The sequence below is a fragment of the Calypte anna genome, chromosome 10, assembly GCF_003957555.1.
Source record: "Calypte anna isolate BGI_N300 chromosome 10, bCalAnn1_v1.p, whole genome shotgun sequence".
NCBI lineage: Eukaryota > Metazoa > Chordata > Aves > Apodiformes > Trochilidae > Calypte > Calypte anna.
The window spans coordinates 9,010,497-9,028,296 of record NC_044256.1 but is presented as its reverse complement, the minus strand read 5'-3'; the positions used below and the strand labels follow the sequence as shown (position 1 = coordinate 9,028,296).

Here is a 17,800-nt window from a genome sequence, read left to right as displayed (position 1 = left end):
GACAGATGAGAGGAAAAGAGAGGAAAGGGTGTGAAGCAAAGGATGGGACTACATCCCAGCTGTTCCAGCAGACCTCTCAGTGGTAGAAGTACCTACCTTCTAAAACAAGAGCTGCTCTTTGTAACAACTGTCTAGATCTGCCTCCCAGACAACACTGTAAAGCTTTTTATCATACCTTTATGGTACACAGATGGCTTGTTCCTTCAAGCACCGGGGAAAAAGGTCTATAATAAATCATCACACAGGGCTCCTTTAAGGTGAGTGTGTGATAAGTAGTGAAATAATGCTGAATTCTGGATAATGTCAGCAAGCTGGGAAACAGAGACAAGCTACATAGCTCAAATTATTGTGTCTCCTTCTGTAACCAAAAGCTCACTATAATTTATTAGTAACATGGATATTTCTTTTTATTGTTTTCCTGCTGCAACTATCTTTGAGGATGACTACTAATGACCAAAAACTCTTGTAAGGTGCAGCTATTTTTTTATATCCCACTCAAAGTCACTATGGGCCATTTATTATCAGTTAATCAAAGGAACTTCTCCAAATCTCATGTAATTTTATCCCTAACTATAAAAACAATGTGTTATAGTTTCAACTTTCATTTGACTTTGCTACACAGCAGAGGGAGAGTTCAAGTATTATCAAGCAGTAGATCCCCAGCTATAACCCCAAAACTTAGTTTTTAAACAGCAGACACTAGACCAGGAGCTATACCTGTGTATTCAATATGATTATTTCTATCAAGTCTCTCCTTCAAGACCATAACAATTTTCTATTTCTATTCTAGCCCAGAAGTAGAAATATTCATAAAGAAGTTGTTTTTTTAAGATTATATCACATTAAAGTTATACCTTTGGAAACACACAAAATCCAACCAAAATTTCCAACAATTCCCACTGTTTTAAAGAAATTGCCCCCAGAATCAAGTGGCTACTCAGCTGAGTATGTTCTAGATTCCTCTTCAGATGTTTTTTAGTACTGCAATAACTGCAGTAACAATCTCCACAGAGGGAATAGTGGTATTCACATCCACAGGCTATTTAACCATTGCCAATATTAGATAAATGACAGGGTGTTGTTCTTGCTGCTGTGGAAGATCCCGAACCCTGTGTAAGGGGCCCAAGTCCCACCGCCCGGTTTGGCTTCAAGTCAAAGTGCTGCTGCACTGACTTCACCCAGAAAAATATTTAAAGCACACATTTCAATTTTGGGCACTTTATTCAAATCTGAAGTCAACTCATGACAGAAACACCCCAGAAGATTGATACGGTTTGAAGCATGTTATGTATGGCTTTGCTGTTCAACTTGCAAGTAATTTGTAAAGCAGGTCTGTCCTGACTATGAAACATTGTATCAGTGTGATTGGAATCAATAGTTCCTGCACTGTCATTTGTCACATATTTACAAGCCTGAAAAATAGTTCATTTTGTCCCGATCCTATAACTCAAAAGATTGAACCTGAACCCTGGAGGGATCTTCGAGTGCAACACATTCATTACTGGTCACCAGTCTTTGGTGATTCTATGATCATCACTGCACCAGGAAGGGAACACGGCTTCAAATTAAAACAGGGGTGCTCCCATATGTGTTCTCTGCTTAAATATATTTAAAACCTGGTGCTAAGTTGTATCTGTACTGATTTATTGTAGTTAATTTAAAAACAAAAAAAATCCTTACTTCTATGTAATTTACATTTCAGTTTTAATTGCCCTTTTTAGTGGAGCTTACAGAACTTATGTCTCAGCATTCTAACACATTCCAGCTGTCACAACCATGGGGGCAGACTGAGACACGGAAGAATAAAATTCATTTATATTTTCTCTTCTCTTCAAACCAACTTGTGAAAGAAAATTAGTTTAAAACCTTCTTTCTTGAAAGATTTTTACTAACTGTCCTCCTAATGCTTCACTCTGAAAGCCCAGCAGCTGAACTTCCAATTAACTCTCCAATACAAAAAAATCTTTTATAACCTGAAAACAGACCACAGGCCAAGTTAGCAATTCATTGCCAGGAGTTAACACTCCTCCACTGGAACAAACTTAGATACACTTTCACAGACCATCTCTACAGTCTGCGAGTGCCAGGATCTCTGCACTGGAACTCTGAACAGGAGGCAGAAGTCCTGCACCCATCTCAGGTTAAAAAGTGAAGCCCAATGCTCTCCAGAGCTGTCTCGTCCACTGCAGTTCTGCCTGGGAATCACTCAGCCCCTCTTTAGCCCTCAGAACAGAAGTAATCAGCAAATGATGCCCCTTGTAGCAGGGGGCACAGCTTCCCCCAAGCTCCCACATTTATCTAGCTAAATCAGCATCCAGCACAGAGGAAGCAGAACTCGTTTCCTCTCGTACTCTCACACAGCATATTTGGCAAAATATTTCTATTTGACAAAAAACAAAAATCAGCCAAAAAACTCTTAGCATGGTCAGTTACATGAATACCAAGGTTATCAAAGTATGAAAGGGAACACTGAGAATGTGTGCTCTGTCACTGGCTGTACATATGGTCTTCACATGCACATATGGCTTAGGGTGAAAACCCTCCACTGCTATGTAGTTTTCTGGTAAACCACATTTTCTGATAAAATGCTGACTACTTTTAAAGCATTAGATGAGATTTAGTAACTTGAGCATAATCCAGCAAGGTAAAGTGTCACCTATATCTAGACATAATGCAGAGTATTAGCTCTCATATCAGATCTAAAATACAAGTCCAGCTCTTTATATCCCAAAGAATGCAACCAAAGGAATATTTTCAGCCAAAAATTCTCTAAAAATTATTATTTTTGCAAATTAAAAAAGCAGTAGAGTCACTTCACAGGGTATGTAGCTTAAGACTTTGCAAGAACCTCAATTACAATAATTGTCTTTCTCAGCTAACATGTCACACAAACATACAAATAGATAATACCTGAAGAAGCTGGATTAACAGAACCAAAGATACAATTTTAGGAGAAAATTCTTTGTCACTTCCCTTCTAGCACATGACTGAGTCTACAAAAATGGAGCAACATTTCAAACAGTGTCTCAGGGGAAAATAACCTCAGATCAGCACTGTGAGTCAGGACTCAGTCACTGATGGAGCCCTGCTCACTTAGGTCACACCAGGGAAGAAATCAGCCCTCTGTTTTCCAGGTTGTAACTGTTAGAATACACTGATAACTGCAGTACTTTTTAAACATTGCCCTAAAAAGGTTTGTGAATTCAGTTGTAACAAGCACCCTGGTTTTCAATTTTTATTTGTTGTAATCAAGAGATATATAAGGCTGCATTGTGTTTCTGCAGTATGCTAGATCCCTGTAGTAGTATTTTGATTGGGGAAGAAAAAAAAAAAAAAAAACAAAAACACAAACAGAAGTTTCCACCTGAAAGCTAGGCTAGACAAACAAGAGGACAACAGCCTTGACTGCTCACACAATTTTCATCGTCTTTGCATTTTTAAAGTACAAAAAGACTCTTTAGGGATGAGGGTAGGGGAGCTGAGCAAAAGTAAAGGAGTCGGAAGAAATAAGCTTATGGCTAGAAAAAGAGTGGAAAGAAGCCAGCCTTGGGCCCTTAACTAGGGCAGACTATCCAGCCCTGGAAAGTAGGAGATGAAAAGAAAGCATTTGGATAACAGGGTTTGCCCTTTTATTCCCCTTTTCCTCCCATGAGGTATGGGGAGAACATATCCACCTCTTTCCTCCTACCTCAGCATTTCACCCTGAATCAACATTGTTTATTATCTCAGCAAAATACCTCTCTCCATCAGACCTCAATATTTTTCATACAATAACCCAAAATTTACTTCATCCCCAGCCCTGCAATGAGGTTTTCCCCTTTTCCACTTCTTGGCAACATTGCCAGACCAATGCCAGCACAACACTGGCACAAACTCCTTTCCACTTCCCTCACAGTATTTACCAGCTCACTACTTGCACTTACCTTTTCCTCTTGCCTTTACAGTCTTGGTGGGTATTGTATGAAATTCTTCTTGCCATACAACTTATACCTCTCTCCTTCAGGCTTTTTATTTCCAAGCACATCTGCTTTCCCACCCACCTCTCTCTAAACTTCAGAAAATTTTTCTCACTGCCTCTTCTATTTTTTTGGTCAAATTTCAAAGAAGCTTCTCTTAGCACATACACACAACCCTGGACATCTATGGTTTGAACCTTCTCCTTTTGCTTTCTTCAGAAGTTACAGATTAGGTCCCAGAAAAAACGTGGTATGACTGTGACCTAATATTATTTTCAACACCTCTCAGATGCATCTATGACATTCTATGTCAGTAGGTAAAAGGAAATCCTTATATTTCTTTTAATTCCTCAAAATTTCTGCCATACTTTTGTATTTAACACTGATTTTTTCAAAAACATTTTAATTCCTTTTTATTACAGCTGAAGTAAGAATGGCATGCCAGGACAGTACCTATTTGTTATTTAAAAAGCAGATGACCTAGGTTTATCTTTCAAATTTGATTTTATGAAGCCTTAGGTGACCAAGTAGTACCCTGCAGGCCACAGAGTGCTTCTCAATACTGTTGAACAAGTGGTAGATATATAATTAATATATTCAGAGCTTATAGGTCATGGGAAGAAAAGAGGTTAGATAAAGGGCATCTACAGAGCTAGGTATTTGTCAAAATTGATTTTACCCTTGCAATTATTTACAGGGCCCAAAATATAACCAAGCAGTCCTTACTGGGCCTGCTTCCATGCCCCTTGAAACCCCATGTGTGCATATGCTTTTTGTATTGCCTGTCATTTGTCAGAAACATTAATAGGGTTTAGAGCCTGTAAGCTTTTCTTAATCATCACTCGTGTTAATCTGCACACTTCCTAATTCTTCATCTGTTACTCTTAGACATCTGATGCAGTTTAAGTAAATCTCCACCATCTTCATTTGTAAAACCAGATGCAAAACAGTTAATATCTCTGGTGTTTAATATCTTCACCCTTAATCTGTACGATAGCATCAGCTCCTAAGAAGATAAGGGTTTTTTAATATTTGTCTACTGACTTTACAGCAAACGAGAATTCTAGAAACAGGTGAAATGCCTCACTTTAATTATACCCCACTGCTTCTGAACTTCCTAGCCTTTGCTTTCCATGAACATTCAAGAAAGCAAAACAAAGAAATCAAAGCACAAGAATGGTACTGAGGCTAGAAATGTGGTAACCAAGTCCCGTTCCTTATATCTTCACTACATTCCCTGAATTTTAAAATTGTGTGATCAGCTGCTTGCCGCTTTTTATCATGGAGTTGCACACTCCTTCAGTCCAGGGGGATTTGATTATATGAACCAAAAGAGAGCCAAGCACTCGCAGCACCCAAGAGGTCTCTTACCTGTCTCAACTGCTCTCTTCAGACAGCCCAGCAGGTACCACACCACTCCGAGTTTCAAGTGTCCTTACGCAGACTGCCATGGAAAGGCATAAGATGCCTTTTATCTGTCCTCTTTTGTCAGTGCAGCTCCTTGAAGTATTTCTTATTCTGTCCCACAGTCATTATGGCCACTATTACAAGCTCATAAGTTACATAGAAAGAGCTCTGTGTGCCTGGCAGAGGAGACAAGAGGCTGCTGCTCACTTCAGTCCTGATGGCCTCGCAGGGAGATGAATAGCCCAGGCCACCATGGGGCCCCACTGCCTGTCAGGAGCGAGCCAGAAAAGCTGAGCTTGCCCAGCTCCTCAGCTTCTTCACACAAGGGCACCCCTGCCCTCCTCCTGCTCCTGGAAAACCACAGAGGCAGGATCCACACAGCTACAGCAGCAGATCGGTAGCACAAGGCTGCACACACAAGTCACTCTTCCATGACACAAACCAGCTCCCCGAGGCCGCCATCAGCTACACTGTGACAACGCCTTCGCCTTCACACAGGACACAAAACCTCCCTCACACCTCTGCTGCAGCCCCCTGACAGGGCTCCTCCTTGTAGCTGCCTCCCAGGTGTTGTGGGGAGCCTGACGAGGCACCTCTGTTCGCACTTCTTAACAACTTCTGCAGAACCAGGTGCTTCTGCAAAGCCCCAGTGCCACCTGAGGGAAAGAAGAGGTTTCAGTCAGCGGTGATGTTGGGAGTTTCCCCTTGCAGTTCAGGCAGGATTTGATGCTGTCCTTACATAATCTTTCTCAAAACCAGGAGCCAGAGCAAGCCCACCTGGCCCTGCAGTTTGGATTTGGAGAAACTGTTCCTCCTCCACATCCTGAGGTGATTTGAGGCGCGGCAGGCACCAGGTCAACGTGATTGACTGCAGTAAATTTTGTCCCCCTCAGGCAAGGCTGTGGGAAGGAGGCAGCTGGAGACTGAGGGGCAAGGCAGGCAGGGATGGGCAGGCTGGGGCTGGGCGGGAACCCTGCGGAGCTGAGGCAGGGCCAGGGTGATGAGGAGACGCAGGGCTGGGCTGGTAAGGGCATGGAGAGGCCCCAGGTAGGGCTGGTTTGTGCCAGCCATGCCTGATTGTGACCTGCTGTGCCCAAACCCCCATTCCCAGGCAGCTTGCAGGGCTTCGTGGCGTGTTCTGGGGTGTCCATGGGCCTTGGTTGTGTTTATGCATGTTTGTGAAATGCACCAAGAAAACATGTCAGCTGTCTCTTAGATGTAGACATTTTATCAAGCTAACACAGATCACTCACCAGGGAAATCTTTTCGTATGTGTAATATTGACAATATAATCATCTAACTTTAAAAATAATCTTTAAAAAATCTTTCTTAAGAAAAACCAACAATGAAATGTAGAAGAGTGTTAATGGGGGAGCTCCAGCTGCACCTACAGGGGAGGCCACTCAGCATTCAGCAAGCTGATGTCTGCTGCCTTGTCTCAGTGAGGCATACTTTATCTTGTACATAGCTATCATGATATAAAATTTTATTTTCCACCTTTCTTGAATGTATGATTTCTTTAAAGCCACCACTTGTCATCATTATGGGACAATATCAGTAACTTTGCAAAACTTTTATAAAAGACACTGAAGATGGCTGCAAATGTTCTCTTTGCACATTCAGAAACAATTTCCTTTTTCATAGTCTTGTTTGGCATCACTCAATAGTAAACTAAGCAAGTAGAAAAGAACATTAGATTTGTCTGAAATTGCCAAGAAACATGGAGGATCTTAACATGAGAAGTAGTCTAATGAGAGATTTACACATACAAACACATGCCCCCTTATAAAAGTATGTCATCAAGTCTTGACACAGGAAAGGAAATATTAATGCTGTTGGTTACAAATATCTCCCCAATCTTATTACAGACATAGAACTCACCAACTAATTATTTTCTTCATTGTCTTTTCACTAATTTTCATGAAATGCCTTTTCACTAATGTATGGTCTGGTGTTTTGTACAGGAGATGCTTGCACTGGAGGAACAGCTCAGCAATGATCTCTCATGGCACAGTTGTACCTGCATGGAACTTCATTTAATGGAGAAGTAGAGCTATCACATAATTAATCAAATCACAAACAGCTGACAGGTCTTAACAATGGCAATCATATAGCCAGACATCCAGAGAGTCAACACCCCCAAGCAAGCTAACACCAACCTGTGAGTAAGATGTATTACTTACATTAGTGCTTTTTCTCAGTGTGAACCATTTTATTTTAGTAGCTCTAACCACGATTTCCCATTCTTCATATCTGTGGAAGATTATACAGAATATTAAATTATAGCAGAAGCAGTGCACTGCTGTCCCCTTCCCCCATTCAGTCTCAGAGGAAAAGGAGGTTTTTACTAAGCTAGGAGGATGGAAGGAGGTTGTGACCACTCCTTCATCAGTCCACAGCTGTCCTTCCTGACTTTAGATTCTGGTCACAAGCAGCCCCTCAAGGGTGCCAGCAAGGGGTATTTTTTTTTTTTTACTTACTGAACCTCCATTATTTTCTTGTGACCACAGTGATAAAGCAGTGATCACTGTCATCATGGTGTAATTACAAATGGCATGATACCTGCTATGGTATGTCTACTATTTCCAGAGGCAGAGAAAGGGATTTCTTGAGATGACTAGATAGTCTAAAACTGGTCAGGTATTTTTTCTTTCCCTGCAACATCAATAAAGCCAAAACCAATAGGACCCAAAAGCTAAATGTTGCAATGTGTTTCAATTGAATATCATGTTTTAATGAGTAAAGGTCATTTGCAGTAACAAAGACCAATGTGCTTGAGATTGCATACTTGCATAGATATGGAGCTGTGGTCAAGGGACTTTGTCACAGTGCCAAATGTTAAGCTTAAGGTTTGAGAAAATGCAAGGACAGCTTCAAGGCTCCATCCACCCAAGGGCAGAATATGCTATGAAGCTCTCAGTTCAGCCAGCCTGCAGAGGAGTGGTATCTGCTGAACTATGAGGAGCTTTTCTACATTTTTCTGCCTTCCAGACAAGACCAAGTATCATGGCAAAGCCTCACACTATCTATTGCATGAGCACTTAACAAATTCCTAATCGCTGCTTGTAAAATGTGGATTTAGAGAATACAGGAAGTCCTATGGAGGGATCATTCTCGGGTTTTTTTGGTAGCAGAAGAGGACATGACTTGTTGTATGAACCTCAGGATTCAGAAACCAATTTTTTTTTTCAAATGTAGTAAACCAGAGGGAAAAAAACAACAACAGAGAACACAGCAAACAGCAGTGTACTCCACGGCAAGAACACATTATATGGAGGAGACCATAACACCTTGCAAAGCAAAACAGGTATGCCACCTCCTGATCATCAGTTAGCCACACAAACAAAATGTGTAAGACAGGTGATAAACTTGAACCAACACAGTGCTGATCACTGACAGAAAAGTGGAAAGATGAGCTTGCCACAGAGAGGGCACAGGAAAGAATTTCACAGGTTGTTTTTGAGACTGGCACATATAAAATCTCATTCAACTTATATTTCCTTTTAGTAAAACTGAGTTTTCCAGAGCTTAAACAGCTAGTTCTCGGGAAGATTTTTGATAACAAAAGCCCTCCAAAGGAAGTAAGCATTAAACAGAAGAAGATATAAAGAAAAAGAGGTTCATGCTAAGTTCCATTACAGGAGCTGAATGAAAGCTGAGCAAAGTTTTGTCAGCTATAAGAATGACTCCTAATATTTTGGCCATCATTCTTGTATTAATGTTATTTAAACATTATTAAGTTGCAACTTGAAGCAGGAAAAAAAATAACTCCCTGTGTTATGTAGGTTTATTAATTCCAAGACCACAGGACTAAGTTGTGACAGAGCCAGCATTTGCATTAAAGCTTGCTTAGCTCTCAGGCAATGGCTTTTTCTCAAGATTGTGTTTCTAATGCCAGTGAAGGAAGCAAACTTGATACTTACCTTCCTGCTTCCCTCTGCTTTGCAGCCTTCTTTGGGAGTCTGCATTTCCCATGTACTCAGATCACTTGCACAGTAGCTTGCATTTTGTACAGTGGGGAGAGATTCAAACTCTTTTTACAGTGCTGGCAGTCTGTTAGTCAAATTGCCTGTTTGAGTCAGAACATTTGGAAATGGTCTGTCTGCTGCTGATGGGACACTCTTTTCCTCATACCTAGGTCAATGATGAAGGTGAGACAGATCTTTGGTTTGTAAAGTTAGTAATGTGAAAGAAGCCTTAGATACAGTTTGTGGATCTGCACTACTGGGGTGCTCATTAATAACACATTATTAGGTTTCTCCTTAGGAAACAACATAGGGGAGAGGTGAGGTATGTCTTTCCCTCCATGATGTCTATCTTCCCCTTAAACTGCATTTAACATTCTCTAAACACATTCAAAGGGTTCTAGCACTCCTGTTTATACACGGTTCCCCACTTTAATATTTGTCACTTGACTATTCACAGTGGGGATTTTGGTACAAATAGTGATGCTAAACAACACACGTGTTTTAATAGAAACACCCGGTCCCAACAGAGTTGCAGCTAGGAAACTGCAGAGGGCATGTTAACTGAATTTTTATAAGCACATATCTCAGCTGAACAAAAAATACAAGGTCAGTTATCTACTGTTTCTGAATGTCCTCAGACTTCAAGTTAACCACTTAATGTGCGAATCACAAATAAAGTTTCAACATCTGTATGCACCATGGATATGTGTGTCAGACTTCAGCACAATGATACACAGCCAGCTACATCTTTCCACATAAAAGCAGACTAAATGTTCTAACGAAAATATTCTTTTCACCCAAAATGTGTGAAGCATGTAATGAATTTATAACAATTTCAGCAAAGTAATTGGAAAGGATTTTTATTATTAAATAAAATGTTAAAAAATCTGAAAACCAAATACTTCAGTTTAGATCAAAAAAGTGGCAAAAGCCTGCAAATCTCCTGAATAAAAAAATGCCTCCACATTTTCACTGAAAAAATATCCAAACTAGTACATCTTTTTTATCCCAATTCTGGTTTTGTTGTCTCCAATCTGCAGTGATGTAACGCTTCAGTGTACTAGCTCAGTCCTGAGCCTCTCCTAATGGGAACTGCCAAATATGCCAAATAGTGGCAATTACATGATGGCTTTGTGATGTGGACCATTGCCCATTAGAGACTCATCTTTGACAACCAACTGATTTACCTTAGGACCTGAGGATGGATTATACAGAGCTTCCAAATACAAAGGTCTCTGCTGTTAACACAGTTTAACTGCTACTATAAACATAAATACAGGCTTAAAATTGGTTATATCTTCTTAGGGTTGAAATACAGGATATAAAATATCTTGGATAGCGTGACCACTGTCTTATATTTGCAAAAAATCCCAAACGACCTTTAATGTAAAAATTTTTGTTTTAATTAGTATTCAATAGAAAATTAATAAATATTAAATGGGCAAGATATTTACTACTTGCCCTCCTTATTCACCTTGTTATTAAAATTATAGACTTACATTTTCTTCCCAATTGCAAAACTCCTGAATGTCCCAGAACTCAGCCATGGGCTGATAGACCTCAGAGAATACACCCTGGTTTTCCTAGTTGTCGCATATATTTAATTTAATTACAATTAATGAGTTACAATTTGCCCTAAGGGAAAACTAGCTTTTGTTGACAAAGAGGTGTTTAGTGAATGGCATTCAAATTCATGACCTAGACCTCAAATTAACAGGCTGTCCATTAAGAATGCATGAGTAGCTTTAAAGACTGCATTTATCTGTCATGGTCCTTTAAGTTCTTTGTGATGTCTTAAAAAAAGACAATCAAAACTGAACTATACCATAAAAAAAAATTCAAATATTGCTTTTGATGTTATATTTTAACTGCAAAATATTGCTGAATTTTACTGGGTTATAGTCCATAAAGAGACCACAATGAATTAAGGCCCTCCAGTTAAACACCATTCTGCCTCTAATGCAGCACACCTACATACCAATGACACTTTCCTTCATGCAAGACAGAAGATACCAGGACTCCAATGCAGTATATTACCTGATAGACTCTTCTCTGTTAGCTAGACAGCAGTGAATAATGTATTTGGAAGAGGAAGCACAGGCTTGACTGTGATAAAGGTAAGTTGAATTTCACAGCTAAGTTAAGAAAACAAACTAACATATCTTTTGAAAAGTTAATTCTAAATATTGGACCAAAAACTATTTCCAGATCTATTTTTAAAGATGTTAACAGAGTATAAAAGTTAAGAATATCAGTTCCAAAAGAAATGGGAATAGTTTTTTTATGACATTTCAGAAATCTCTATGATCAAGTAACAGTGTCCAAGAGTCATTTTATGTTGCAGTGAAAGATACAACCTAGTTGTGAGAATTCAGCTTTCATTTAGCTAACCAGAGACTGTGTTATCCACATATTATTTTCTTATTTCACTACATAATCTGCAGGATCATATTCAGCCTACAGAAAGAGAGGACAGCTGCAAGTACCCCAGGCCTTTATAAATGACTGTGCAAAACATTTTGGATTAAAATGTTATAACCACTAAATTAAGGTTATTAAAATGTAGATTTATATGGCTTAGCAGTAAAGGCAAAATCAGTGCAAAATAGCCAGTTTGTGCCATTGTTTTTATCCTTCTAACCAATGTCTAGGGCTGGTGTATAAACTGTCAAATTTCTCATAAACACATATGTGTTTCCAAGTCTTTTTAGAAGTATCAGCTAATTAACTTGGCCTATTCATTGGTTTCTCATGGCAACAATTTCTGACAGGTTTCTGCTTCATTCTGCGTCTTATGCCTCAGTCAAATATATTATTAATATATAAAAATAAGAATCATCCTTAACACAATACAAACAACTATGTAGATTCAAGCTGCTAATTTACTATGACAAATTAAAATTTCAAAGACTTGCTGAATTCTTCTGGTTTTATCTGAATTTCCCTAATTTTCCCAGGCCCTATGAGTGAGGTTCTCTATTCTTTGATTGTTTGAAAACTAGAATGTTAAATGCTGCCAGCATCAAAGGCCTGCAGGGAGCAACCATGGAGCATTATTACCACAGGTAGGGAGCACCCCTTTCCTGCAGCACACTACAAAATTGCCACAAGAACAGAACATACCTGGTTGAACTAAAGATAGCGTTGCTTTTTGTCACTTCTCTTTCAAAGGATTCCAAATAAGGAAATATTCAAGTGTTCAACATAAGGTATTTTTGCCCTGATATTTATCCATAAAATCCATAATTTTCCTTTACTCTAAATTTACTGTAAGCTATCAGCATTAACTATAAATTAGTTATTGGTCTTAAGATCAGGCTAATTGTGGATGACAGTGAGAATCCAAAAACTTAGACACCATAAAAAATATGACAAAATCTAAACCCTTAATAGCAGAATAGAGATCTTCTATCAATATGTAGATCCACAAGTACTTTGTAAAGCCTCTGTGAATGGTAAGCAATGATGTTGCAGAAAAATTTAATTATTATCAACCTGGGCTAACTGGTGAGAGCCAGGCAAGAAAACAGAGCAAATTGGGATGCACAACATCCAGGAATTTATGTTCAGCAAACTCTGATACCACAGACATGTCAAATCTTTCCCACTTTTGTTAATTAAAGATTACATCAGTTTTTACTAGCTTGCTAAAATATATTTCTTGATTTAAATTCTTTGGAGTATTTGGTAAAGAAGGTCTAAGGAACAAATATCCACCAGCTGTCTCATATTTCCTACATAATCTTACTTGAGTACTGCGAATGCAGAAGGCAGTTCAGAAATTTTTCAGTGGGAATTTAAAAATCTGTAAAAGTGCATTTTGGTCTAAGCTCACACACATACAACACCAGATTCTATACTGGAGAACCATTCCAAGAAAGCTCAGGTTAACTGTTCTCTCAAGATATCCAGTAAGAATCTCTGAGTGTCTGAATGGGAGCCCTCTGCTATTTAGATAGCAAGAGATAAGATTTCTTCTTTAAATATTAGCTGTCAAACTGTGTTATGTCTTATTATGTTTCGTCAGATTGGCATTCTGCATGATGAGGCTTAACAGCACATGCTGATAATGCACAAATAGTGTAACATAATTTAGGAATAAAATTAAAGGGCAGTAGACTATTTTCAGCTCGGATACACACCAATATTTTGAGAGAGAACACAATTCAACCACAACAGGAAATGTAATTCATGTTCACAAAACTGGCAAGTTCTTCTTTTCACCAGGTAGCTAGATTAGAACAGCAGCTGTGCAGACTGCAATGGGGTTTGTGAGTATTCTCAGTCATCATAATATTTGCACAATGCTTTCATGGAATGTATGTTTTGTAGTTCCCAGAAGAAAAAACTGCCATTTGAGAAGTATTCTTTAGGTTACATGTTTTGGATGAGTATATAAGGGACATGTGTTCTGTGTCTGGTACAAATAGCATCAGCTTGAAAAGAGGCAAAGGGTAGTTTCTGAACTCTTCAGACAGCCTTCAAACAAGAATAAAGGTTAGCAACCTACTGAGAAATTTCTACCTTTTGAAAAAAAAAAAAAAGACTGCTGATTTTTAGAGGTTACTCAGGTTTGCAGTCAAATTCTCTCACATAAACTTGGGTTCCAGAGTTTGAAGAATTCAGTTGGATTCAATTTTCAGTACACTGCTTCCATGCAAAGTTTTATTTTTACCTGATTTTGATTGCTAATGTATTAATGCCAGATAATTTTTTATCTCCCTCCCTTTCTCCTCTAAACCTCAATTACATGTTGAATTCCAAAAGATGAATATTTGTGCATGGCTGGGAATTAAAATGCTGACCTTCGGTAGAATAGGATTTTTTTCCCCTCAGTATTTTTCTGACTATCTGCTCTGTACCTGACAAATGAGGCTGTGAGGACCCTCCATATTCTGTTTGGGGTCTATTGGCTGAGGAACTCTTGGTCATCCTACCTGCCTGACATCTAGGATCATGATGAATTGTCTCCAACTCTAGCCTCAGATTGTTTTTTAACATTTAATTTAGTTTCTTCCTGTGCTTGGATGAACATGGCCATGTTATGGATTTCTGCTCTAATGTACACCAGCAGGTTGGAAGAACAAGCCTCAGCAAGCTGTGGAAATAAGAGAGGCTGGATCAATAGTCAAGGTCATGACCCTGGCTCTGATTTTGTACACTGTCCTGAGATTTTCCCCCCTTAAAAGCCTCTGACTGCTTCTAATGTGGATCCAAGTGCATATCGAGAAAGAAATTCTTAACAATAACCCCCCAAAAGGATAGATGTAGCTGGATCCTCTTACCCTCTGCATCTTACATACAGAGCTGACAAGGAATGTGTCTCTCTGCATTTGGTCTTTAAAAAGAACTTATTTTAATTGTTTCCGCAGGCAACCTTTTTGATAAAGACATAGGACATGGTATTTTTTGTCATCTGGTCTGTAAAAACATTAATTAATTCATTCAGAAAGTAATTCAGACACTACTAGAGACAATTTCAGATATATATAAACAGCAATATCTCATTTTAATGAAGATGTGTAATTGTTATATAAGCTAAAGAGTAAAAAAATATTCATTTGAAAAGCATACATTAATTGTAGCAAAACATGCTGCCATAAAGTGCTGTGATAAAGAAACTAAGATGCTAAGTCATTTGTTGAGACTGCTTTTGTGCTGCAGATAGAGCTTTGATTCTTCAAACATTCGACTGTAATGCAACAAGGCACATTTCTGAATGGGTAGTAATTTTCCACTGCAGGACACAGTCATGCTGAGATTTAGTGCTTAAAAAAAAAAAAAAAAAAAAAAAAACAAGAAAGAAGGAAAAAAAAAAGAAAAAAGATTGCAAAGGTATTTAATGTATCAAAACACCCCCTTCAATCATTGATACAGATAAATTGTCATATCTGTTAAAACCCAGCCCACAACAATGTGCAGTCAATACAATAAACAATCCAGTCTCCAGTAGAGATGAGCAAGAGTTTCTCACATAAAGAAGCATCCTTTGTGTTCTTTTTGCAAAAGAGTGAAAAAAAATAATCACTTTTCACTTAGCCCTTGTTTCTGACTTTCACTTAGAACAAAAAGCTGTATATTGCAACAGAAGGAGAGAGCTGAAGGTCAGTCAAGAAATTCAGTTTGTTGCATGCCACTTTCTCGATCTAAATCTGATCTGCATGCTCAGCAGTGGGAAGGCTGCAGAGAACTGAAGTATTAAAAGATAAAGAAAGCATTGCTTACAAAGGTTTCCCATAATAGCTGAAAATTGTTACATGTAAAATTGGCCTCCTAATCAAGGGAACAGGAATTTGTGGTGTTTAACATGGTAAAAATCAGGAGTTTGCACAATGTGAGAAGGAGGAAGATAAGTGAGCTTTATGAATTGACACAGTAAGGTTGTCCAGATGTATTTAGGTGTCTCCAGGGAACTTCAGTCAATGCAAATTAGATGTGTAGTGGTTTTGAAAAATCTCACTCTATGTCTATTGCATGCTGAGGTGCCAAATCACTCCTAATAATAGTCACTGAGCCCTGTCACACCATAAAAAGGAAAGGTAGAGGACCTGCTCTACCTTTGGAATTGTCCTTTTGGTTCCAACCTCCAGTGATGAATTCAGATATTTCTCTTCTATATGATGAGGACTAAGCAATCCATGTACCTACATACCTGATGGTAGGACCACTACTCATATTGCTTAAGCTGTATTTTGATGTTTTACTGGCCCAAAATAAACCATCTCTATCTGCAATCTGTAGGAAAAATATGCAATAATATTTCACCAGACCTGATTCTACAGAATCATGAGATATGGTTGGATGAAATGTCTGAGGAGAAAAAGAGAGGATCCAGTTAAAAAAATAATGAAAGAAATAAAGCCTTATTCTTACAAAAGGCACCAAAACAAATTCTGACAGATCAGCTTTTTTAATATAAAAAATCTTCATGTTATTAGATTTACATGATAAAAGTGTAAGTTTTATTAATATATCTATTTATTATTAATCTTCACATATAATGCAAATCTTCACTTAAGAATGCAGATACTTTGAGGAAAGCAACAAGCAAATGCTAAGGATGACAAGGGTAAATATTATAGAACAGATACTACACTTAATCTTAGCCAAAAGGCCAAGAAGCAGTTTTTATTTTCCTTTATGCAGTTAGCATAGGATGTGAACTGGAGCACTGGAAATCAGCAATTCCACAAATACTTTTTGCATTAGTATGCAGCAAATTGGTTTTTATGTTTCCAGAATGTCAGTTTCCAACACTTTCAATTCAATTTTCTGAGGGTGCATTTGTCCTGTTTTGGCTATGAATACCAGCTATTTATATCACAGTCATGTTCAGAGAAACAATACCTTTTGTAGAACATTTGCTAATTGAAATTTTGTTCCTGTAAAGGCTGTTGGAATTTCACCAGACAAATATGCCATCTAGATGACTTGAGGTGGTAAATTTGGGCTGAATTAGGAATAACCAATAATTTCCCTATTTAATAAGGTACATATTAATCAGATTCTTTTTTTAAAAAACCATCTGCCTGCTGAGTGAAATTGGGTAGTACCAGTGCTCCAAAAAACCCTGGAGAGCTGCAATTTGACAGCTACATTACCTGTCTGTGGAGAAAAAAACTTTTCAGAAGTTGTTTCATGTACAAACACTCTGTTAAAGAGCCTGAGTCCAGCTGGATCACAAACATGTTTATTGACTTCCAGACACAAGGTGGTACAGGTTGAATTCTCAGTCCTATGTGTGAGAGCTCACTCACTGAACAGAATTGCTCAGGTGCAAGTGATGGTAGAACCTGGTTTACTCAGCACTGAAAACCATTTCACAGTGCTTCATGCTGTCCCAAAATAGTTTTGCATGTACATGACAAGAAAAGATGCTGTGGGAGTCTCCCTGTAAAAATGTGGGGAATAAGAGAACTGGGAGCTTTGACCACGCATACCCATGGAGCCCTAAGATTTCCAAGCATCTCTAGCACTTGTCTACTCTTCCTCAGGTCGATTTCTGCATCCCAACAGTCCCTGTCTGCCCCCTTTTGCCATCTCATTTCCCATCATCCACCTCTAGCTGTAATGAATGATTGCTCCCAGTGTACCATAAACTCCAATTCATGTTTCCAAACACTTTATGAAGAGTGGCAAAATATTTCCCATGGAAAAAACATTTGTCAGTCTCCAAGATGAAATTAAGCTATTGGCTATCCAGGAACATTTCAGTGTGCTTGAGTACTTCTTTTCTCCAAGGGAGGACAGCAAAAGTATTGTCACTGCTGGCATCAATGTGATCTCAGAGTGGAACTTTCTCTTTCTTGTACTATTTTCTGAAGTAATAGTTAAGAGGAGAGTTCAAGAGTGTGTCTATTCTAGGAAGAAAAGGAAAAGCCTCCTTCTAGTGTCTGTTTCTGGCTCTTGAAGTGCCTTCTTTCTATGCTACAGAGCTTGCTTTATCTGATGAGACATATTAAGCTTGTC

General features: G+C 38.6%; 1 non-coding gene across 1 annotated transcript; it reads right to left on the bottom strand.

The window, feature by feature from the left end:
• Positions 1-16,346: 16,346 nt before the first annotated feature.
• Positions 16,347-16,457, bottom strand: LOC115598895. Its single transcript, XR_003988003.1, has one exon. It is a non-coding gene; the product is annotated as a U2 spliceosomal RNA (small nuclear RNA).
• Positions 16,458-17,800: the final 1,343 nt, after the last annotated feature.